Source organism: Cryptomeria japonica, chromosome 5, assembly GCF_030272615.1.
Source record: "Cryptomeria japonica chromosome 5, Sugi_1.0, whole genome shotgun sequence".
Lineage (NCBI taxonomy): Eukaryota > Viridiplantae > Streptophyta > Pinopsida > Cupressales > Cupressaceae > Cryptomeria > Cryptomeria japonica.
The window spans coordinates 26,426,575-26,449,026 of NC_081409.1; the positions used below are offsets into that span (position 1 = coordinate 26,426,575).

The 22,452-nt window shown below is 36.2% G+C and overlaps 1 long non-coding RNA gene across 1 annotated transcript; it reads left to right on the plus strand.

Moving 5' to 3' along the window:
* Positions 1-18,463: 18,463 nt before the first annotated feature.
* Positions 18,464-21,641, plus strand: LOC131033653 (uncharacterized). Its single transcript, XR_009103640.2, has 2 exons — positions 18,464-18,673; positions 21,338-21,641. It is a non-coding gene; the product is annotated as an uncharacterized LOC131033653 (long non-coding RNA).
* Positions 21,642-22,452: the final 811 nt, after the last annotated feature.

Consider the following 22,452-nt stretch of genomic DNA (forward strand, 5'->3'; position numbering starts at 1 on the left):
CATACTTTTTTTATATCGAACAATTTGCATCCAATCATTATAATTGTAACAAGGTCCAACAAACTCCATCAATTCAGCAACTTTGTTGTAATAGACCTTTATGTTGTCCATGGAAAATAGGCCCAAACCATGTAACGACGAAGGTGTTATGCGATATATCCTCTCATTAACACAAAAATCAGTGTTTATTGGAGGAAGTTCCTTGGGTACACATTGTTTCAATAGATGTTTGTACCTCAAGGGCACCTCAATGTCGCCTTTGGTCTCATCATCATAAGAACATGACCCCCCTTGAGCAAGAAAAAATTCCATGCGTTTATTGAATTTTCTTCTAATATTTTGACCTCTAGTTGATCTCCCTATTTGAGATCTACTACATGTCTCACTTTCCTCTTCTATTCCTGCATTTCCCTCACTCAAGGAAGACACATCTGACAAATACCTATTTGGTGATACCTGTGCACCATCAAATGAGAGAGTTAGTTGCAAATGAGAGAGATATTTTGCAAATGAGGGTAATATTGATGAAGAAGTTGGCCATAAAGTTGATGTTGAGATTAAAATTTGAGTAAGTCCAATTGGGGCCTCAAGTGTCGATAATTGTATTAGATTTGTTGCTAATGTTGAGGTTTGAAAAACTGAGGAAGTTTGTTTTTCTTGTAATTTTTAAAAAATATATTATTTCTATAAGGTGTATTGACTTATACCTATCGATCCATGAGACTGTGCAGGATCCTCGCCAAAGGGGTTCAGGTTCCTGCACCAGCAATTGAGCATCATAAGCATTACATTTGTAATTTGATAAACAATAAATACTGCAGTATCATAAGCATCATAAGCATCACATATGTATCATCATATATGTAATTGAGCATCATAAGAATCACATATGTATCATCATAAACATGTAATCCATCACATACCTATCATAAATCACCATCCATCATATAGCTAATAAGTAGTCCACATTCCATAAATAAACACAAAGTTCAAAAAATGTCACATGTATCATCATAAGCATGTAATCCATCACATATGTATTTTAAATCACCATCTATCACATAGCTAGAGGTGCATCATGAATTAATTAAGTAATGGCATTAGAATTCAAAACATATGAATTATTTATGTAACCATATAAGTCAAATCAATTTCTAAAAAGATATCAATATTAAATAGATAATATAATAATCGCATCTCATACATTTCATTCATGTCATTGATCTTCTTCTTCATCCAACTCATCATCATCATCATCATCATCATCATCATCATCATCATCATCATCATCATCATCATCATCATCATCATCATCATCATCATCATCATCATCATCATCATCGTGGTCATCGTCATCATTGTCGTCGTCATTGTGTTCGTCATCGTCATCGTCATCACCATCACTGTCACCATCACCATCACCATCACCATCACCATCACCATCACCATCACCATCACCATCACCATCATCATCAACAGCAGCATCATCATCATCATCAGCTTCTTCTTCGTGTACATTTCCATTAGGAACATCATCGACTAACTGTCGATCGTGATCATCATCTATATCATCTTCTACTTCTTCGGTATCTTCTTCTTCCATCACATTATACATTATCGGCCTTCCTCTTAGATCATGTCTAACAACAAATGACCAACCCAGTTTATGTGGAACCTCCGAGTAAAATACCTGCTCACATTGACTTGGAAGAACATAGGGCTCATCCCCAACTCGTTCAAACGACCTTGTATTAACCATTGTAAATCCATTATCATGTTCGATAACAATTCTATCAGGATCATTTTTATTCAGTCGTAGCCTATACCATTTGACGACGAACATAACTAATTTGAAGGAATTAAAGTCACACTCAAGTATATCATCCAAAATGCCATAGTATCGATTTTGAGACTCTTGAGGATGTATGCCGTTTCTAGATGAAATATTGGTCACCTCAAAGACTGCAGTTATCCCAGAATCACAAGTTTTCTTCGTGTCATCCAACTATTTGATGTGAAATTTATGACCATTGCAGCACATAGCCTTGTGGTGTTTGACCTGCAATATGTCTAACATATTAAAATTATTGCATCATGAGTTGATAAACATACGAGTGATTAATAAAATTATACGTACCTGTTGATCTCTTAAACCATATGCTAAATCAATTTCCCTTTGTGTAACATTGGATTCTCCATTACGATGAACTTCTTTAACCAATGAAGCAACACCATCCCATGTTAATGTGCGACCAGAATTTTGACATCGTTCAATCCACACCGTCATCCAATCAAGATTGTTTGCAATATACAAATGTAGCGCATCCAACTCCCGACCAACTGTACAAATAATTAATAGACCACTTACAACTAATTTATTTAGAAGATGAAGAATTAATTTACTACAATAACATCTTATAATTACCTCTCACTTTCTTCAATCTACCTTTCCCCATCAAGTGCTCCCCTTCGAATTTATTAATGGGGTTGGGATCCCAAATGCGATCTACGTGGATTTTTGCTGCAAACTTAGGAAGATATTCAGTAATGTACACCATAGTTTGGTATACCATATATCCCTCCACCATAGAACCCTCTGGATGTGCTCTTTGTCGAACCAAAGCCTTCAAAAATTTCAAGTGCCTCTCAACCATCCACATTGACCTAGTGTGTATAGGTCCACACAATTTGATCTCCTCAACTTGGTGTATGAGGTAGTGTTCTTGTGCATTGAAAAAAGTTGAAGGTAGACACTTTTGCATTTCACACATTAGATGAGGGATTTTTCTCTTCCAATATTTTATATCTTCCTTGTGGATTTCTTTAGATGACAACCACCTAAAAGAGATTGAAGACGCAAAAATGTATAAACGAGACTTTACAAAGTAATATACAATATATTGCATAACAAGTAAAACAAATGGCAAATATAATATCTATACAACAAATTGAACAAACATCACTACTTACCTCATGTATTTTCCAAGATCATATATGACTTGCTTGATATTATTGTCGAAGTGGTCTGGGAGAGATAGAGGTAGAACGTACTGCAACAATTATAAAATGATCTTTTCATTGTTTTCTAACATAATACAATGAAAAGTACATGCACAGTATACAAATATATAGTAAATACACAAGAACGTGAATTACCTTAATGAAGGTATGCCAATCATGCCTTTTCATCCCTGGCCCAAATTCACTCTTCTTTGATATGAGATTGTTTATGTTTGCAACAAATCCTGTGGGAAATCAAATTTTTCGTATGACTTCTTTTATAGAATTGCTTTGTTGCTTCGTTAATAACCAAGGAAGGGCACTTATATTAATCTGATCTCCATTGCTATTTGATTGAATGACATTTTTTATTGCATGATTGGATTCCACAATGTCACTACAAATTTTGACAATTTTTTCTTTGTCACGCCTTCCATCCAATATTTTCCATAATGTCTCTATTATATTCTTTCCAATATGCATTGTATCAAACAAATGCACAATTTGTAGCTGCTCGTAGTAAGGCAACCTACTGAATTGTCTGGGATAACTTTTTAGTCCCTTTGGAAGGTGGTCATCTTTGCCTTGATGACCTTCAGTATCATCAATTACATCATCAGTAAACAAAACACGATAGAAAAATTCAAATTCCAAACATAAACCATTAGATGGAATGACATTACCTTGACGATTAATTCTATTGTACTCCAACTTCTATAACTGAGGAGTCATTCTTCGTGGCTTTGATGTAGTCTCTTCTTTCCCATTGAAAAGATGTTTTTCAGTATTCCAGTACTTATGATTTTTGTGAAGGAAGTGCCAATACTCATCAAACACCTGCTTTCCTAAACTTTTTGAATGACGGGATTTCATCTTTGGACCACAAACTGGACATGCAAATTTTCCCTTTGTTTGAAGACCTAAAAGATAATGTATAATTCTATTAAATCTGTTAATTTTTATAATTATAATTATCATGCACAACTTGAACACTATAACGTACCACAAAAATGTGTTAGCCCTGGGGCATCATGTATTGTCCATACAAGCATTGCATGGAATTTAAATTGTCTTTGTCCTATTGGTCTAGAGATGTCATACATGGTCACACCATTCCATAACTCCAGCAACTCATCAATAAGAGGCTCAATATATACATTCATATCTTTAACTTGGTACTTGCCTAGTGGAATGAACAAAAACATTACATAATTATTATGACCATTTTACTGCAATATTTATAATTAAATGTAGATGACTATTAAATGATAAAATACCTGGAACAATCATTGCCAACATCATGTGCTCCCTCTTTATTGACATCCATGGAGGAATATTATTGTTGATAACAAAAATAGGTCACACCGAGTAAATAGATCTCAACTCTCCAAATGGATTGACACCGTCCGCTACCAATGAAAGCCTGAGATTACGAGGTTCTTCTTTAAAGTGTGGCCACTTTTCCTCTATGTCCATAAATGTTGAACCATCTGCAGGCATTTGAATAATGTCATCTCGAATTCTATTGCGTGCATGGTAATCCATAAATTGTGCCAAGCTAGTGCACTTGAATAATCATTGCATACATGGAATAATGGGAATATAACGAAGAACCTTGCGAGACACCTTTTTTGTTATTTGATTTGTTCGATATCTACTGATATGACATTCAGGGCATTCTGTTCCAAATTCATGTTGTTTATGATATATAATATGATCATTGGGACAAGCATCTATTGTTTGATACTCCATTCCAATATCTTTCATAATGGAAGATAATTCTTGGTATGAGTGAGGTAGAATATTTGATGGTGGTAAGAAAAACTCACCTATCAATCTACAGCACACAAAAAAAGTTTGAGGTGTTAATATAAAGAATATTAATGGTACATGATTCACCATTTATTAACTGTAATGACATGTATGACACACCTTAACATACGTGAGATTGTTATGTTGGATAAACCATTCATAACCTTCAAGTTCGCCAACAACAATACAACAGAGAGAAGAGTTGTTTGGGAGCCTTTGTAAAGGGGCTCATATGCCTTCTCAAGAAGAGATAAATCATGAACATCAAGGTCATCCTGATCATCATGATCAACTGTGCCAGTACTAAATGTGTCATGGATCAATGTATTTGTACCATCATCTTCAACTGTGTTTTCTAGTGCATGATCGTCATCTTCCATGGGATCATTATCTTCAGCTTTGATATTCACACCTCCATGTTCCTCCACTTCAAAAACCATATTCTTTGAGTTGTGTTGGTCCATATCATGTGCCCTGGGGTGCTTGACCTATACAAAAATGATCAACATAAATAAACCATGATCATGATCTCATTGTCAAGTGATTTCTTATGTATATAAATTGTTAAAACGATATAATGAACAACTTACCAGTGGATGATAATCATGTCCCCCTTCAATGTGACCATGCTACCTATAATGTTTCTTAGTTGTTTTGATTAGAAGTCTTCTAGTCTTTAAGCCCTTACAAATTTTGCAAGGACAATAACATTTCCCATCACCTTTTCTTTTCAAGTTAGACCATAATCTAGCAATTGTCTCCTTATTTTATTCTTCGCTGATATTATCTGACATGGTCCTCCTTCACAGGCAAAAAAATCAGGCTATGGAAACTTCAGTGCAAAAGCTTCACAAAAATTGCAAATCGAACCAAAACCATTTAACTCTTCTTTTTCATCTTAAAACATTGAACTTAATAGAGAACGTATTTAATGTAGCTAATTGTGTGAATTTCTGAGCATTGTGTCTGCAAATTATTACTAAAAGTTTGCCTATTGCAGACTTTCTGAGAGACATTTTTTAGTATTCTAAGCCTTGGTTCTTGTATTTTTACTGGTGATAAGTTGGAAACTTTATGGCAAACCTGTAGCCAATCGATCTAATTTTGACAAGTTATACACCAAGCAAACAGGAATCTAGAACTAGCATTGTTTGCAAGTCACCCCTACCCTATGCCATGGGTATATGACTACCCAGAACTCCAGTTTAAGCATTAAGTTACATCATTATTGACCTTACTTTGGGATGCTATGTATGAGATTGGAACCTTTTGTAAGGTGTGATCAATGTGCTATCATAAATGCAAAGCCAAAACCATTTTGATGAGATCATGATCCCACTAATACTATTTTGCCTTGTTAATTTTGTACCCACAAAAATGATAGAACCAGATATAATATGCCATCAATGCCCATATACCGACAATGCTCAAGATGAGCCACTTAGAGGTAGAGTTTAACCACTTTCCATATAGGTAGATTATCTCTAACCTCATTTTCCCTATAGGTAACTGATTAGGTTCATTTTAGAGTCTTATTTCCAAATATGTACCTCTATGTTAGCTTTTTGCTTTATTATTTGCCTGTTTATGCTTAATCTTGTCAATTTTGCATAATTTTACTTAGTTCTTGCATCTTCAATGAAATTATATCTAATCATATCCAATCACATCAAAATGGAACAATTAATCATATTGCTAGTCTCTCCTAGAGGAATTAAATTGAACCAAATTGACTATTCCCTAATAAATGTTTTGAAATGGTGAATGTATAAGTTTGTAGTTTACTTTCCTAGACTAGGACCCCATTTCGTCAACATTTCACTATGAAAGCATAAATATTTTTTCTTGAAGAGAACATCTTACAGATTATGCTTCAATGTATAACACATTTTCATAATCAATCATTCGACTTCACATGGATAAAAGAATTCACATATTCTAAATCATGATCTAATGATGTGAACAACTCATATGCAACTATATGGCATGCAAAGCATTTATTTTAACATACACTTATTCATCCACATTGCAGGGATAACAATACAAGGCTCATATATTGGTCTAAGAGGATGCCATGGTCTCACAAAGTAACCAAGAACCATATGAAATGATGGTCTTGAATCCACACACAACTAGGGAGGATCCATACGATTATGTATGGCTTCCCCCTTGTTTGTTTAATGGGATTAGCCTCCAAGACATAGCCGTCAATAATCACTAAGAATGTAGAAGTGGATCGTAGCTACCCATACAACAAACACTTACCCCTATCCTCAAATTTTCCCAATGTTTGATTCCTTATATACACTCATCCAAGGTTATCTACGTCGATCTTGGTGAGGAATCACATCACAACAAAGAAGGCAACATTTAAAAATAGCAAGAGTTTCACTAAACTACCAAAGATCATAAATATTGAAAGAAAGAAAAAATAGTACCAATAATAAGTCAAATAAATGTGTTCAATTCCAATAGCAAATCAAACATAGCCACAATAAATACACAATAGAGAAAACTCACAATAGTGATTAAACTAATTCAAACAAGATAAAATAAAATTGTTGGCCCATGCAACAAAGATGAGAGATCATCAATAATTGAAGGAAACTTCACAATCCTTAAAAGTGCACATTACATAACTATACGACTAGAAATTGTGGCTAAATAGAGTGAAGATTCATCATGACTCCAATAATAGTCCCTCATGCATGCATTTGTGGCATGAACACAAAAACTCCCACATGGCATGGCCATGTACCTAATGGAGAAGACATGCCTAGGTTACATGCCCAAAAAACATGACTATAATAATAGTCCCTCAGGCATGCATTTGTGGCCTGCACACTACAAATCCTAACATATCATGGCAATACATCTCATAGAGAAGACACACCTAGGGCCACATTGCACATAGCAACGTGCCTCACAAAGAAGACATGCATAGGGCACATGCCACATAGCAATGTGTCTTATGGAAAAATGTGCATGCATGTCACACACCAAAGCTATATGTATACATCATGAGGCACATTCATATGTTATCAAACACAACCTATTGTATCTAACATGAGTTCCTCTCTACATGTGTGCAAATCTTCCAACACTAATCGCCACTAAGAAGGAATAATATAAAATGCATCTTCAAATATTTTTGTGTGTGTGTGGAATTGTGTCTTTGAACCCAAATCGCTACCATCAACAACATGTAACCATCACCTACACTATATCAAAACATAAGTATGGTGTGACATCATATTTATTTGCATAATGTCAAAACACATGCAAACATGAAAATCATCATAGCATGACAAAAATCAATCTCCACATGTTGGAACAAAGATATAAATAAGATAATAGGGTAAGAGGAAACCCGTACCAAGAACCACATACCAACTATCGGCAATGCCATCAAGATAAATGTAGGATAGGATACCACTATGAGCCATCCAATGGTCCATTCTATGAGGAGAACTAGGGGATACTATCTTTGAAAGGTGTGGTCAATAGAGATAATCCCTACTAATGCCACAATATGTCACCATAGCTTCTTGAGTTTTCCATTCTTCTACTTAACACCACATTTATTGAGTTCCTCAACAGCGAGGTTGGTTCTCAATAGGATGCACAAGCATGGTTTCATCATACTTGTACAACAATACAAATTCATTTTTCTAGTTAATTACTTAGTGTAAAAATAACTCCATTACATAACATAGGGCAATAATCACCATAAGTTTTCAAATAAACTGCCCAAACATCAATTGGAGTTACCCTTTCTAAGGTACAAACATAATTTATTTATAACTTCAAAATTAAAATAATCACAATACATCAAAATAAGTTCAATAGTGCATGGAAATAGACAACATGATCCATAATTAAACCCATAAATTACCCTAATTGGATATGCTAATAAAATGGTGTCTCAAATAATAGAGATTATGTTGGACCTATAATAGAGATCTGGACTTTGTTTCATCATACACAAGCATGGTTTCATCATACTTGTATCCAAATACACCATCCATAGATAGGTACTCAGTACCACAATCTCATGGGTACCCTTTTAGCTGAATTTACCCTATATTTAGGTGAATCTACCCTTGTATCATTCCTTGATCTAGTATGTCATTCCACCAATCAATAATTTTTCCATATTCTTGGGAGAATACACTATCCCTTAGGTGAATATGCCATATCCTTAAATGAATCCTCCTTGTCATCATCCTAAGTCCTCTTTTTGTTAAGTCTTATCCCTTCATCTTTAGGAAAATCCACCTATCCTTATGTGAATCTACTTTCTCTTAGGTGAATCTATTTCACATAAATCATTTATCTTATCCATCTTTCTTACGCAAATGGTGAATTTTTCCTATCCTTAGATGACTACACTCCCATTTAGGTGAATCTATCTAGTTTTAGTCTCCTTCCATTATTTTGTCCAAATTTGTATCCTCTAGTTTACATGAATCTACTTGTTCTTAGGAAAATCAACCCTATCATTCTAAGGAAAATTCACCTTGTCATCATCCTTAATCATCTACCTTTCAAGTGTATAGTCCATCCATCCTTGGGAGAATCTAACATATTATTGAGTTCAAATCCTCATGAAATACAGTCATGTTTATCTCAATGATGGCTCCAAATGCATCCACTTATTGCTTGATCTTCATGGTGATGGGATTCACTTTCATGAATATGATGGGGTGTTCAGCAGAACAACATGTGGTGGGGGACGACAAAGGATGGGATCCTGCCTCAGATTTCAAAGGATGGGCTTCCCGCAAGATCTTCCATGTTGGAGATAATCTCTGTAATATTGCCCTTCCCTTGTTATAAATTTGTTCAGAAATTTTAGTAAGCCCTTTGATTAGGGTTTATAGGTTATATATGTATGGATGCTATTGGTTCTTTCATATCTATTTAAATCCCATCTGTAGATATTAGATTGGATCTTTCACCATGCCCTATGCCATGGTGAGTGCCTGCTTTTAGATCTTGTCAATCTCTTTTTGTTGGATTTTGCCAAGATCAAGAAGTCATTGAAATGTACAAGATAGAGACATAATATGGGACAAGAATAAACTGTATTCTCATTAATAGAAAAATGATCAACAATCAACTGGATTATCTAGTTACATATAATGTAGATGAGCCTTCTTATATAGGCAAGGCTAGGGATATGTATGAGCACACAAATATGACATGTGGCTCAATAAGAAACAAGGGTAGGTAGGAAATAGGTGTGGGTAGGTAGGAGAAATAATATAATATTCCACATGAGGTGGATCACCCACCGAAGGTGGAATTATCACTCCACAATAAGTGGATATGATAGTGTAATAACAAGATCAACACCATAAGAGGTGGAATTCCTCCTACACACACTATCCCAATGTGGCACAAACACCCAAGTGTCTCATATCCAAACTACTATGAAATGCATTATCCTAAGTAAACTTAAGTAAGTGTAATAATATCCATGATGAATAATTATTTACACCAACACCCCCCCTTAAGTGCAACTTAGGGGAATGCACTTAAGTCTACAATGCAACTAAGCAATGCAAGATGGGTCCCGGCTACGAGGCCATGTTAGGTACCCATGCACAAATGCAAATGCATGCAAACCAATGCAATGAAATCTCTCACAAAGTGGGGAAAGAGAGAAAAACCCAATGGGAAAAAACCCTCCCCCAAAAAGAGAGATGAAAGCTATACAAGAAACTCTCAAAGAAGTATGTGAGGAACAAAACCACGTGTGAGGAAATAGTCCCCCCCATACGAGAGAAGAAGAGAAGTCAAACTGTGATCCTCCCTCAATGAAGAATCTGCACCAATGATAGAAGCTCGATGTATGAAGAAACTGCTCCACGAACGTCGAACAACATTCCTCCCCTTAGGAAGAAACAAAACCAAAGGTGTATCCATGAAGTCTCCCCAATCATGAAGGGAAGATGTATGAAGAAAACTCATGATGAAAAGAATCTCTGAAAACTGCTCAAGTGTCCCCATGTCGATGCTGAAAGATACCCCTTCCAAAGATGGTAAACTGTGCCATACTGCTGAAAAAGGAACTCCAACATCTAGTGGAGATGGATGTAGAACAATGTCCAAAGACTCATGTGTCTCCTCAAAGAATAAAGAGACCTCCTCCAGCTGCTGTACATAAGTATCCACAATCATGTCAACCTCGAAAGAATGATCATGTAGAGAATGAACAAGAGGGTCAGAGTGTGCCCTCGCAACAATCGAAGAAGGATCATCTTCATCAAAGAGAAGATGTATGTCATCAATGATGTCTCCCAAATCTGCAATGTAGGATTCCACAAACAAACCTGCAATATCTGTCATGTAATCATCCCATGAATCTGAAGCTGGAAGACAATGTATATCCTGCTGCACTGAATCACATGAAGGCAAAACTGTCGCACTATCCACATAATCAGGTGCAATAGGTGATGTGATATCAATATGAGGAGATGAAGTACAAGACTCAAGAATGGGGTTACATGTGAGAATCCCCAAATTCAAGTGTCCAAAGTTCTCCTCAAAATCTGAATCATCACAATAAGTGTGATCATCATGTGTAGAATCATCATCAGCATCAACAAAATCTGAAAAGGAGTATAACCGAGATGCATGATCAACCACCCCAGTCGCAATGATAGCTCTAGTCTCCATGTCTCTAATAAAAACTGAGTCAGGTGTGAACTCCACAACTCTCTTAGTTGCGCCATGTGTGATTTGATAGATAGAAAGGAGATTGTTTGTCAAGTGGGGTACACACAACACATCATTGAAGGAGTTATCCCCAATGTCAATAGATCCTTTCCCAATCACATCCATGTATGTATGATTGCCCATCAAAATCTGTGGCATGGTGCAAGGCTCAAATGTAGAGAACATAGATTGTGAAGATGCCATATGATGAGAAGCCCCTGAATCTAGAAGCCATCTCTCTGAAGTATGATTTGTTGTAGCACATAGAGCTTGTCCTTTTCTTGTTCCAAAAGAGTGAGTCTTTCCACTTGTAGAAGCCATGAATGCTTGCCCTTTTCCTTTTGAATGTGAGGAAGTGGAAGTTGATGAATCATCCTTCTTGTAGACTTTAGGCAAATCAATGTTATGCTTTTTGATGATATGTGTAAGCTCATCAATCTTCTTAGTATGGCAACGATGTTCCTCATGACCAATCTTTTTACAATAGGCACAAGTAGGTCTCTCTCTCTTTGGTGAATTATCTTTCTTGGAAGAAGATGAATCTCCTTGTTGTGGAGAAGATTGTGCTTTTTCTTTAGGCTTTGATTGCCATTTCTTCTTGTTTGAGTTGTCCTTTCCTTGATTTCCTTTGTTTCCTTGAGTTGCTACTAATGCTTGAGACTTAGAAGAAGCCTTAAGAATGCCCATGCTTATCAACTTAGTTTGTTCCATCATCAACATTTCATTGAAGGCATCAAATGTAGGCATTTTGTAGCTTGACCCCATTGTCATTCTATGAGTTTGGAAACTAGAAACAAATGCTGCATATTCTTGTGGAAGCTTCCCTATCAAGTTGAATATCAATTGAGTATCCTTCTTATCAATGCCACAATCTTTGAGTTGTGCCCTCAACTCATTTGCCTTAGTGACATAATCTTGTATAGTATCAAAGTTCTTGGGATCTAACATGGTGAGATCACTATCAATTTGATATCCCCTAATCTCATCAACTTGACCATACAAGTCTTGAAACTTTTGCCAAGCATCCTTGATTAGAGTGCATTTCTCAATATGAAAAATGAGATCCTTTGATACATACTTTCTTAAGGTACCAATTGCCATGATATTTTTAGTGAGCCAATCTAAGTGACCAACTGGATCAGCCTTAGGATCAGCTGGAGCAACAATAGTTCCATCAATATAATGAGTGAGTCCTTTTTCCATAAGTTTACTCCATGCATCAATTTTCCAAGTAGCATAATTATGTGGAGTTAAGAGAGGAAACTTAGAAGAACCCATAGCAGCAAAAAGGAAAGAACACAAGAGCACAAGAGCACAAGAGACACCCCCCAAATTCAATCAATCAAAGTACCCCCCCAAAAGTGATGATTTTGGCACTTTATACTTAGTGCGATTACAATGAGCCACTTGCAAAACAAGGCAAAGTGGGCTTATGATGCAAATTTTACAACTTCTCAAATGAGATACAAGAGACCTCAATCAATAGTGCAATGAATCTAACTGAGATTCAAGCAAATATGCAAGTACCAAGAGAGCCAAAAATGGCCTAGATCGGAAGGTACAATTTCTACTTACAATGACATCAATCTGATAGCATCATGTGAAAGTAGATGAAAAAATACGCACTTTCAAAAAAAATGGCACCTGAAAAGGAGGTCGGATGACCCCAAACGAAGCCTCTGAAGTTGCAAAAACTAGGATTACTCAGGGACAGTCACCAAAAACTGCATTTTCTGAAAAATCCGTGCATCAAAATCAAAAAATTCTTTCACCACTGCGGACAAAATTATAGCCCATTTCAAAAAAAATTGCACCAAAAAAGGAGCAAAATTGAGCAAGTTATGGCCATTTGAAGTTGAACTGCAAAATCAAAAATGCAAATGAGAGGGGGTCAAAAAAATTTCAAACCCTGATGATGTGGCGCTGACGTCATCAATCCACTGGGTTAAATTTGACGGCCGTATGACCGTCGCCAAAACTTCGCTGCCTGGCTGACTGTGCGTCAGTACCGTACGGACGGATTACGTGGCAAAGCGGGGCTGGTGTTCCGTACTGTACGGAAATGATGATGTGGCAGGGTGACGTGGCTGTTGATGTGGCAATCCGTACTGCTGACCGGGCGATGATGTGGTCGTACGGATTTGGGCGTGTCTTGCCACGTGGCGCTGAGTTGGCAAGAGTCGGTCACAGGTGGAGAAGCCGAGGAGCGGCGGAGCTGGAGCGAGCACCCGGAAGCGGCGCCGGAGGCCGCCGGGACGAGGCGGAAGCTGCCGGGGACGAGCGCTGCAGACGGGAGATGGACGCGGTTCGGGCGGCGGCGAGGAGCGGGAGGTGTCGGGCGCCGCAGCCAGTGTGGGACGGGAGGCGCCGCTCGCGGGAGTTCCTGGAGCGGTGGCGTGGCAACAGCACCGGAGGGCGGCGGAGCCGAAGGCGGAGATGCGGCGTTGAGCGTGTGCGGCGGCGGACAGACGGCGCTGCACGGGCAGAAGAGGACACGGCTCAGACGGGCGGAGCCGGTGAGACGCGGCCGGGATGTACAGTCGGGCGCCGGCGAGAGCTGACAGACGGCGCACGGTACTGTTAGCCGGGTACGATCTCTGCCTGCGTCCTACGAAAAGATAGGTACGTACGGAGAAACCTGCGGTCACGGGTCACGGGGGGGTCTGCGGACCCCCCAAAAAATGTATTTTTTTAATTTTTTTTGCTTTTTTTTTTTTGAATTTTTTTGAATTTTTTTTTATTTTCAATTTTTCGAAAAACAATTTTCAGAAACAAAAAATTAAAAAAAAAAAATTTCGAAAAAATAGAGGGATATTCGAAAAATCCGTACGATAAGCAAAATTGGGGAAAAAAATTTTCCTCACCAAAATAGGCCAACTTTATAACCAAAATTCATGGAAACGGCCTTCCGGACGCAATGGCGAGGTCGGATCTAGTCTAGGACGCCTCCAAATGACGATGCTCCTCAGATCTGCCTCTTGACGTCACAATAATGCCTCTTCAAGACGAATCAATGAGACTCCAATAGCTCTGATACCATGTTGGATTTTGCCAAGATCAAGAAGTCATTGAAATGTACAAGATAGAGACATAATATGAGACAAGAATAAACTGTATTCTCATTAATAGAAAAATGATCAACAATCAACTAGATTATCTAGTTACATATAATGTAGATGAGCCTGCTTATATAGGCAAGGCTAGGGATATGTATGAGCACACAAATATGACATGTGGCTCAATAAGAAACAAGGGTAGGTAGGAAATAGGTGTGGGTAGGTAGGAGAAATAATATAATATTCCACATGAGGTGGATCACCCACCGAAGGTGGAATTATCACTCCACAATAAGTGGATATGATAGTGTAATAACAAGATCAACACCATAAGAGGTGGAATTCCTCCTACACACACTATCCCAATGTGGCACAAACACCCAAGTGTCTCATATCCAAACTACTATGAAATGCATTATCCTAAGTAAACTTAAGTAAGTGTAATAATATCCATAATGAATAATTATTTACACCAACACTTTTGAGTAGCTCTTTTAATCGACTTATGGCAGTCAAAATTGGGTTTGTGGAGAACTTAAAGAATAGATCTTTCTTCTAATGAAAATTTTAGGTTAGATAAAGTTTGGCCTTTGTGCCCAAAAAAATGATGGCAAATAACTACATTTTGACATTTGACAGGGTTTGCTTATGCTTCCTCTCAACAAAGCGTATTGGAGCTGAAGAGCCGAGAAGAGTTTGAGAATTGTGATGTGAGCAATTCAATCAAGCTATATGATGGAGGGCTTGATGCAGTCCCACTCATTGAAATGGGTGACAGATATTTTACCAATGGAAATGCAGAAGACTGTCAACGTGGAATGAAAGTGCACATTAATGTTTTATCTGATGGACTCGACAATGGCCAATCTAACAATTTCGATGTAGTTTCAGATGGGCTTGACAATGTGGCCAAAGATTTGGGTTTAGATTTATTATCAGATGGAATGGAGCATTATATTGCTGCTTCTGCTGGTGATGATTCGATGGAGGAGGGGGCAATAAAGGAGGTAATTGCTTAAGGGCCCACATCATTACGAAGGCAATTATCTAATTGCCCTCCATCAATTCTCATAAACCTCACACTCTCCATTTGTGGCACTGTTATCACCATGCTTATCTATGCCATGCTTTAGCTTATCAACTCTTTGTTTGATTAAGAACATATATATATATATATATGTATGTATCTTGTACAACATTTGCCAGCATCCTCCCTGCGTGTGCCAAAATAGGAGCTTTGGAACAAGGTATGGACATCCATCAAAGCATAATCGAAGGGGGTTTTTTGTCAGAAATTAGTTGCAAATGCTCCAATAACAAAAATCGCAAAATGGGGTAGCATACACACGGCATGTGAACTGTATGATGGAATACCTCAAAGAGATGTCATTTCATGGAATTTTAAGATCGCAGGATATGCACAAAATGGATTAATTTGCAAAAAAAAACCAGTTGCCCTTGATTGCGAAAAAAAATTAGTTGCCCTTCATTGAAAAACAAAGAGTTCCTTTGATTGCAAAAAAAACCTTACCTTGCTTGTGCAGAGATTGCTCCGGTGGGGGGGGGCAGGGAGGCAAGACGGTCGCCGCTTGTTTCGATTTGCTTTGAAAATGAAAATGCGTTGTGTTTTTTTTTTTTAATAAAATGCCTGAGGTCGTTAGAATTCCGATGAACACGGGCATTTTTTTTTTAAAAAAATCAAATTTTCACACAATGCTCCTTGTCCATTGGAAACCTCTATCAGAATTTGACCCCAAATGTATTAGTGGCCCCACCGTGGTTTTTCCCTTTACAGGGTTTTCCACGTATAAATCTTCGTGTTATGGTGTTGCTTTTCATTGTGTTATTTGGTGTATGCATTCTAATTTTATTTATTGTTAACTAGTCAATAAGGAATAAGTTCAAAACTGACTTTATTGGTAGAACAATGATTCACCCCCCCTCTCAATGTTCTTGGATTCCAACATGTTGGACTATTATGATTGGGGGTTTATTACCCTTCCTGGTTTAATGTGCTCCCATGTTTGAACCTTTTTCATTAATGTTGTTGGCATTTATGCCATGTACCTTGTGATATAAACTCTTCTCTAGGCCCTTGTTCTTTTAGCGTGCTTGTGAGCTTTGTGTTTCTGTTGGGCTAATTTTCTTGTGGGTCTAGACTATTTACATTCATGTTGGGGATGAGGTTACCCATTTGTGACCTTATCTAGTTCAAGATAGGCTAAGGAACCACTTTGCAACCCTTAACTACAACTCACCTATCAAAAAATAAATAAATTTAAAACTTGCTTAATTCTTTTCTATGAATAATTTTTGACACATGTATGATAATATTGGAGTAAACAAGGTGAAATGAAAAATGAAACGATAAAAATAATAGTTGAAATAAATAAAATTAATTGATTTCTTGCCTAAAATAATGTGTCTAAGAATAATATATGGTGAATGGGTTCTAGATTCTCTTTACATATAACATCTAATGATATATTTTATTAATTTGAAAGAAAGTGATACATGAAGATTGGATTAGGAGATAATAAATCTCATGAAAGTTCAGGAAAAGTTACTATTATAATTTTAAAAAGGGAGAGATAAAGCATATCAACGAAATGCTATTGGTTCAAAGATTCATGAAGAACTTTTAGTTGGTTTGGTTAGAGTTAGACTAAAACTATCAAGTGATTTTGATAGAAATGAGTGCATAAAATGAGACAAATTAAAAAAAAATGCACTTATTACAAGATCCAAGATGGCACATGATGGGATATTTCCTCTATACTTTATTCGCATTAAGGATCAATCAAATAAAGGATAGTAGAATATTGCACTGGGAATCTAATGTATTAATTTTTCAAGAGATTAAAAATGGTTTAAGGTATACCTTTCATTGTTCAAAATACAAAATAAGTTTACAAAATATATATTATTAGAATATAACATAGATTTACCTTTCTTATTGGTAAATTTATAAAAGTTAAGTAACATCTTGAGATAATTTAGATATATTTTTATGGTCTTACATGAAATTTTTTCTTTGAACAATGTTAATGTATTTGATAACCTTAATTGATGATTACTCTTAAAACACTGACAAGTAATGAAAGTGATAAGGTCAAATAATTGAGGTAAGTATGAATTAAATCATTTTCTATTTTTTTTTCTAAAACTAATAGAATTGAGAGTGAATTCATTACTTTATACACTCCACAACAAAATAAATTTATTGTAAAGAAGAATAGGATAATTATTGAAATGGAAAGAATTGTTATGAAAGAGAAGAATTTTGATATAACATATTAGGAAGAAGTAGTTTGTATAATTGTACATATCTTCTAAATAAAATTGCATATAAGTAGTGAAACAAATAACTCTTCGACAAGTATGATTTAGATTTAATTCACGTAGTTGATGATTTTAAGATATTAAGATGTTTTGTTTATCCACACATATTGAAGACAAAAGAGTCTAAGTTAGTTGATAAATTTCTAAAATATAATTTCAATGATTATAGATCTAATAATAAAACATAAGTATTTTACATAGAATAGGAAAAATATTTGTAATAAACAGAAATATGTTATTTAATGAAACAATAGAACATACCAATCAAAATGAACTTCTTCAACGATCAAACCATACAAAAAGCATGAACTTCTTCAACGATCAAACTGTACAAGATGCGTGAACTTATTCAACGATCAAACCATTGAAAATGCGTGAAAAATGAATCAACTGTTATAACACTTTTCCCCCTTTAAATCACGGTTGCAAACTTGTGAACTGTAGCGGCATCTTCTACGTATAGAGAAGCCCATTATATTATAAGCGTCTTGCTCGTCAGTAATTAACAGAGCGGGTGAAGGATAGTTCGATGTTGAGGTTAGAAGACAATTCCATTTTGGTCGTATTCCTGAAAACGTTGATTAGAGGAAGAAAGGCTCTGTTAGACAGTCAAAGAGCAGAGATGTAGTAAGTATAATAGGACCTCTTTTCCTCCAATCTACGTTCTCAGGAAAATTGTCGCATGTTTCCAAACTCCCCAGAGGCTCAGGTCTTAAACATCACTGCCTTTTCTTCACCTGGTAAGTTATCTCAGACCATTCTGTGACAATCCACCTTTCTGAAAAATGCGATTTCTTTCTTTTTGGGATTAGTACAACGCTGAAAAATGACTTTGTTTCAATGCAATATATAATGAATTAGTCTTTCTCAATGCCATATACAATAAATACATTTGGACTGTATTGGACTGTAGTCAATTTATTATTATTTTGATTAATAAACTTGGTGAGATTAGGAATTTATCCATACTGGAATGGTAAAAAGTGTTTCTTAAACTTTTTGGCATCTACTGGTTAAATTTCATCATGTATGGTAGCAGGGCGAGTAGGATTCTGTTCTAGAATTTTCAACATGATATTTAAGGCAATATGATTCAGTGTATAGATAGGAAATTCCATGCTCTGTTTGACTGGGTCTGAGACTGATTCAAATTGATCTCCTGTTGTTGCTTTCTGGTCCTAAACCCACACTGTATCAGTCATTGCTAATACAACGAGAAGAATGGGTATGATCAGGATTAAATTGGGAAAATATTGAAATCTAATTTTCAAAATTTTCTATGTTTTAGTAAATTGCAATTTTGAAGGTCTTCGGTGCATTTTTGGACAAATGTTGGGCGCGGAAACATGAAGAGATATCTTCGATGTTTCCGAAATTTGGTTCTAGATTATTTGAATACCTTTCCAACGCATCAAACGGTTTGTAATTCGGAGCTAGGATGAGAAAGTTATGCCTTCTCAAAGTGGACTAAATTTTATATTTAGTTTTTTTGATAATTTTGATAGTTTTAGTAGTTTAATTGTAATAAACATTATGGTGACTCTTCGTTTCAATTCCAAGGGATTTGTGTGACCCTTGGGATACATTCGACTTGTATAAACTCCAATTTTGAATAGAATGGAGACAGTTTTTGGTTTGCAATCTTCTTGTTGTCAATTTTTGTGTTGAAATCTACAATACCGCAGGTATCACACCAGGTATTGTAATCTGGTTTTCATAAATCAGATCAGGGTATCAGAGGAATTCCTCTTCCTATTAATCAAGGAGGGAAAGCATTTCTTTGAGCCCCACAAATTCCTAACTAGCCAAGGAATACCAGTGTTTTGAAAAATATTTAGAGATATCTTTTGCAAATAAAATTTGTAGCTGTGTTGTTGAAGTGCAAATTTCAAACATAGAAAACTCGTCAGGTTTTCCTTTGGCAGGGAATTAAAAATTATGCTTGTGCAAAGATCATGATTGCTTTGAAATTATATACTTCAAACCTTACTAACATTATGCAATGCACGCCATTAGCCAAAAAACGGCACAGTCCCTGCAAATACAATACAGTGAAAAGAAATTGAAAATATTAGGACAGATTAGGAATGGGACTAAGAGTGCAGAACTCATACTCTTTGTCAACAGCTTTCAGGAAGAATCTGATCTGCTACCAGTAGCTTTTGTTTGCTGGCTAAGTCTGATGTTGTCATCTAGGTAGTGATCTGGGCTAAAAGGATCTGTTGGCTCGTTGAGTTCTATTGGAGCTAGATACAGCAAAAAACTCTGCTTAAGACAAGCCCTCCTAATATCTGTGGTTGAAACTCTTTCAGACGAGGTCAACATCTATGGTGATATGGCCTTTACCCTGGGATTTTGACAATGTTGCATTCACCTCTCAGTTATTAGGATTTAACAATAGGTGGTGGTCTACATAAATGAAATGTGTAGATCTAGTGCCAATCAGGTGACCTTGTGAGAATGTAATCAATCTCTGCATACTTGGAGATCTTTGTGGTGTATAGTGCCTAAATTTGAAGTTTGCAACCTCTTGGGGAAACAAAGAAAGTATCTTCTAGATACATATCGGAGCACACTAATAGAGTCCCCACAAATTCCTTAATAGATACTAAAAGCTTGATGTAGGTGATAGCTTGAACTCCTGGGTGATCATTAGCATTAGATGCGATCTTCTACTCAGCTGTAGCCTTCTTAGCCTAGCATCATTTTGAATATCAAGTCGGCATCTCCACAGCCAAGCTTTGAAGTTAAGCATTGGATTGTTGATGATTATGTGCCAGGCAAATGTTTCCAGTTTCCCAATCCTAGACCCCTAATTTGTTTGAGTAGATACTACAAGCTTGAGTTACCACCCATCCAACTAAGCAGGACAAACCCTCTTTCTAGGTACACAGAATAGAGACAAGTGGCCTTCTAAGATTCAATGTGATGAAGTAGTTCTTCAGACAACCGTGTCTAATTCTGGGATGACCAAGATGTCTTGGCCTTTAAAAGCCTATACATATTCTGCTATTTGAGAAATCCCACAGAAAAAAATTGACCTCAAGCCTCGGACATCTTAATGAATGTGGGTTAGCTTTAAAACAAACAGTACAATTCTAAAGTTCGATTCCTTTTAATATCTTCATTTTGCCGCACAAAATGGGTTTCAATCAATTACATGAAGTGACAAATTTGTCTATACCTTTTAATGTACTATTTGGCACTCCTTTCTAAATGATCATTTATTTGCAGAATACATTTCTTCTACAAATATTGCTATTTAGGGGCAGGTAATTTTAGGGGACTAATTGAAGTTTTAATTTTATAATGAGCACACTATTAATTTTGCAAAAGGGATTGTAAAGATAAATGACAATTAAGGTGTAGAAACTGAGAGCATAAGCATAATTTCATCTGTGCAGGTATTTAGGCTATTGTGCATGGCGAGGTGTTTTTTATTATTCCAAGATGATTCACCTGAGATGATTGCTACCCTTAAGAAAGTTTACCCTGATCTTGGCAAATGTTTGTATTTTGATCTTGCCAAGTGAAGTCATTCTGTGATTTTTGAGTTGCATGGTAAAAGGCTTAACTGACTTCGGTATGTCACTCAACCTGAACCTCATATGAAGGTATATATGTGCCTTTGATGTTTTAACAACCATTTCTGCATTTTTGTTTTTGTCAGGTGACTAATAAAAAAATGTGATTATGTCTTGGAGATCCTACAGTACAAAGTTTCCCAATTTGATTTTCATTCTAGTACAGGCTATTTAATTTTTTCTTCACTAACGAGATCTACTTAGGAAAAAATGATTTGACACAGTGTTAAATTGACAATATTTTTGTTAATCATCATGAATGACTCTTTAGCCGTTGTGACTATAACTTTCTGTAACGAACAGCCTGTTCATTTTGTCCACTCTTATTCTTACAATATATTGCTTGGAATGATATACATATATTTCCAAAATAAAGAATATCTTCTGAACAAAGCCCTTAACTTTAAAAATTCTTGCTAGTTTTTAGAACACATTGGCATTACTGCAGATGATACATACAAAGCGTGTGAAAGGTTTGCAAAGCTTGGGATCGATTTTGTGAAGAAGCCAGATGATGGTAAATGTTATTTCAGTTTTACAAACTAAGAGAGAGCTGTCTTGAACTGGTATCGGCGTGCATTTTAACAATAGTTTTTTTAATGTCAGTGATTTTGTCTCATATATCAATATTTACAAACATTTTAAAGATTGCCTGGATGAAAGCAAAACATTTCATAAGTTCCCAAAGGTGGCAACAACATCAAATGAATATCTTCTAAACAAAAAACTTAAACATTAAAAGCCTTGTCTTGACCAAACTGAAAATTTAGGGTTAAAGAAAACAACAATCCGTAGATTGCCTTCAGATTCTCAGAAGAGCAACACCATTGCCAATTGTTGGAGAGATCAAATGGAAACAAAGGATAAAGTCTTTTCGGACTTTTTCCACTTTGAATGTACTTTTTTAGATCAAAGGATCTGTACTTCCATGTATC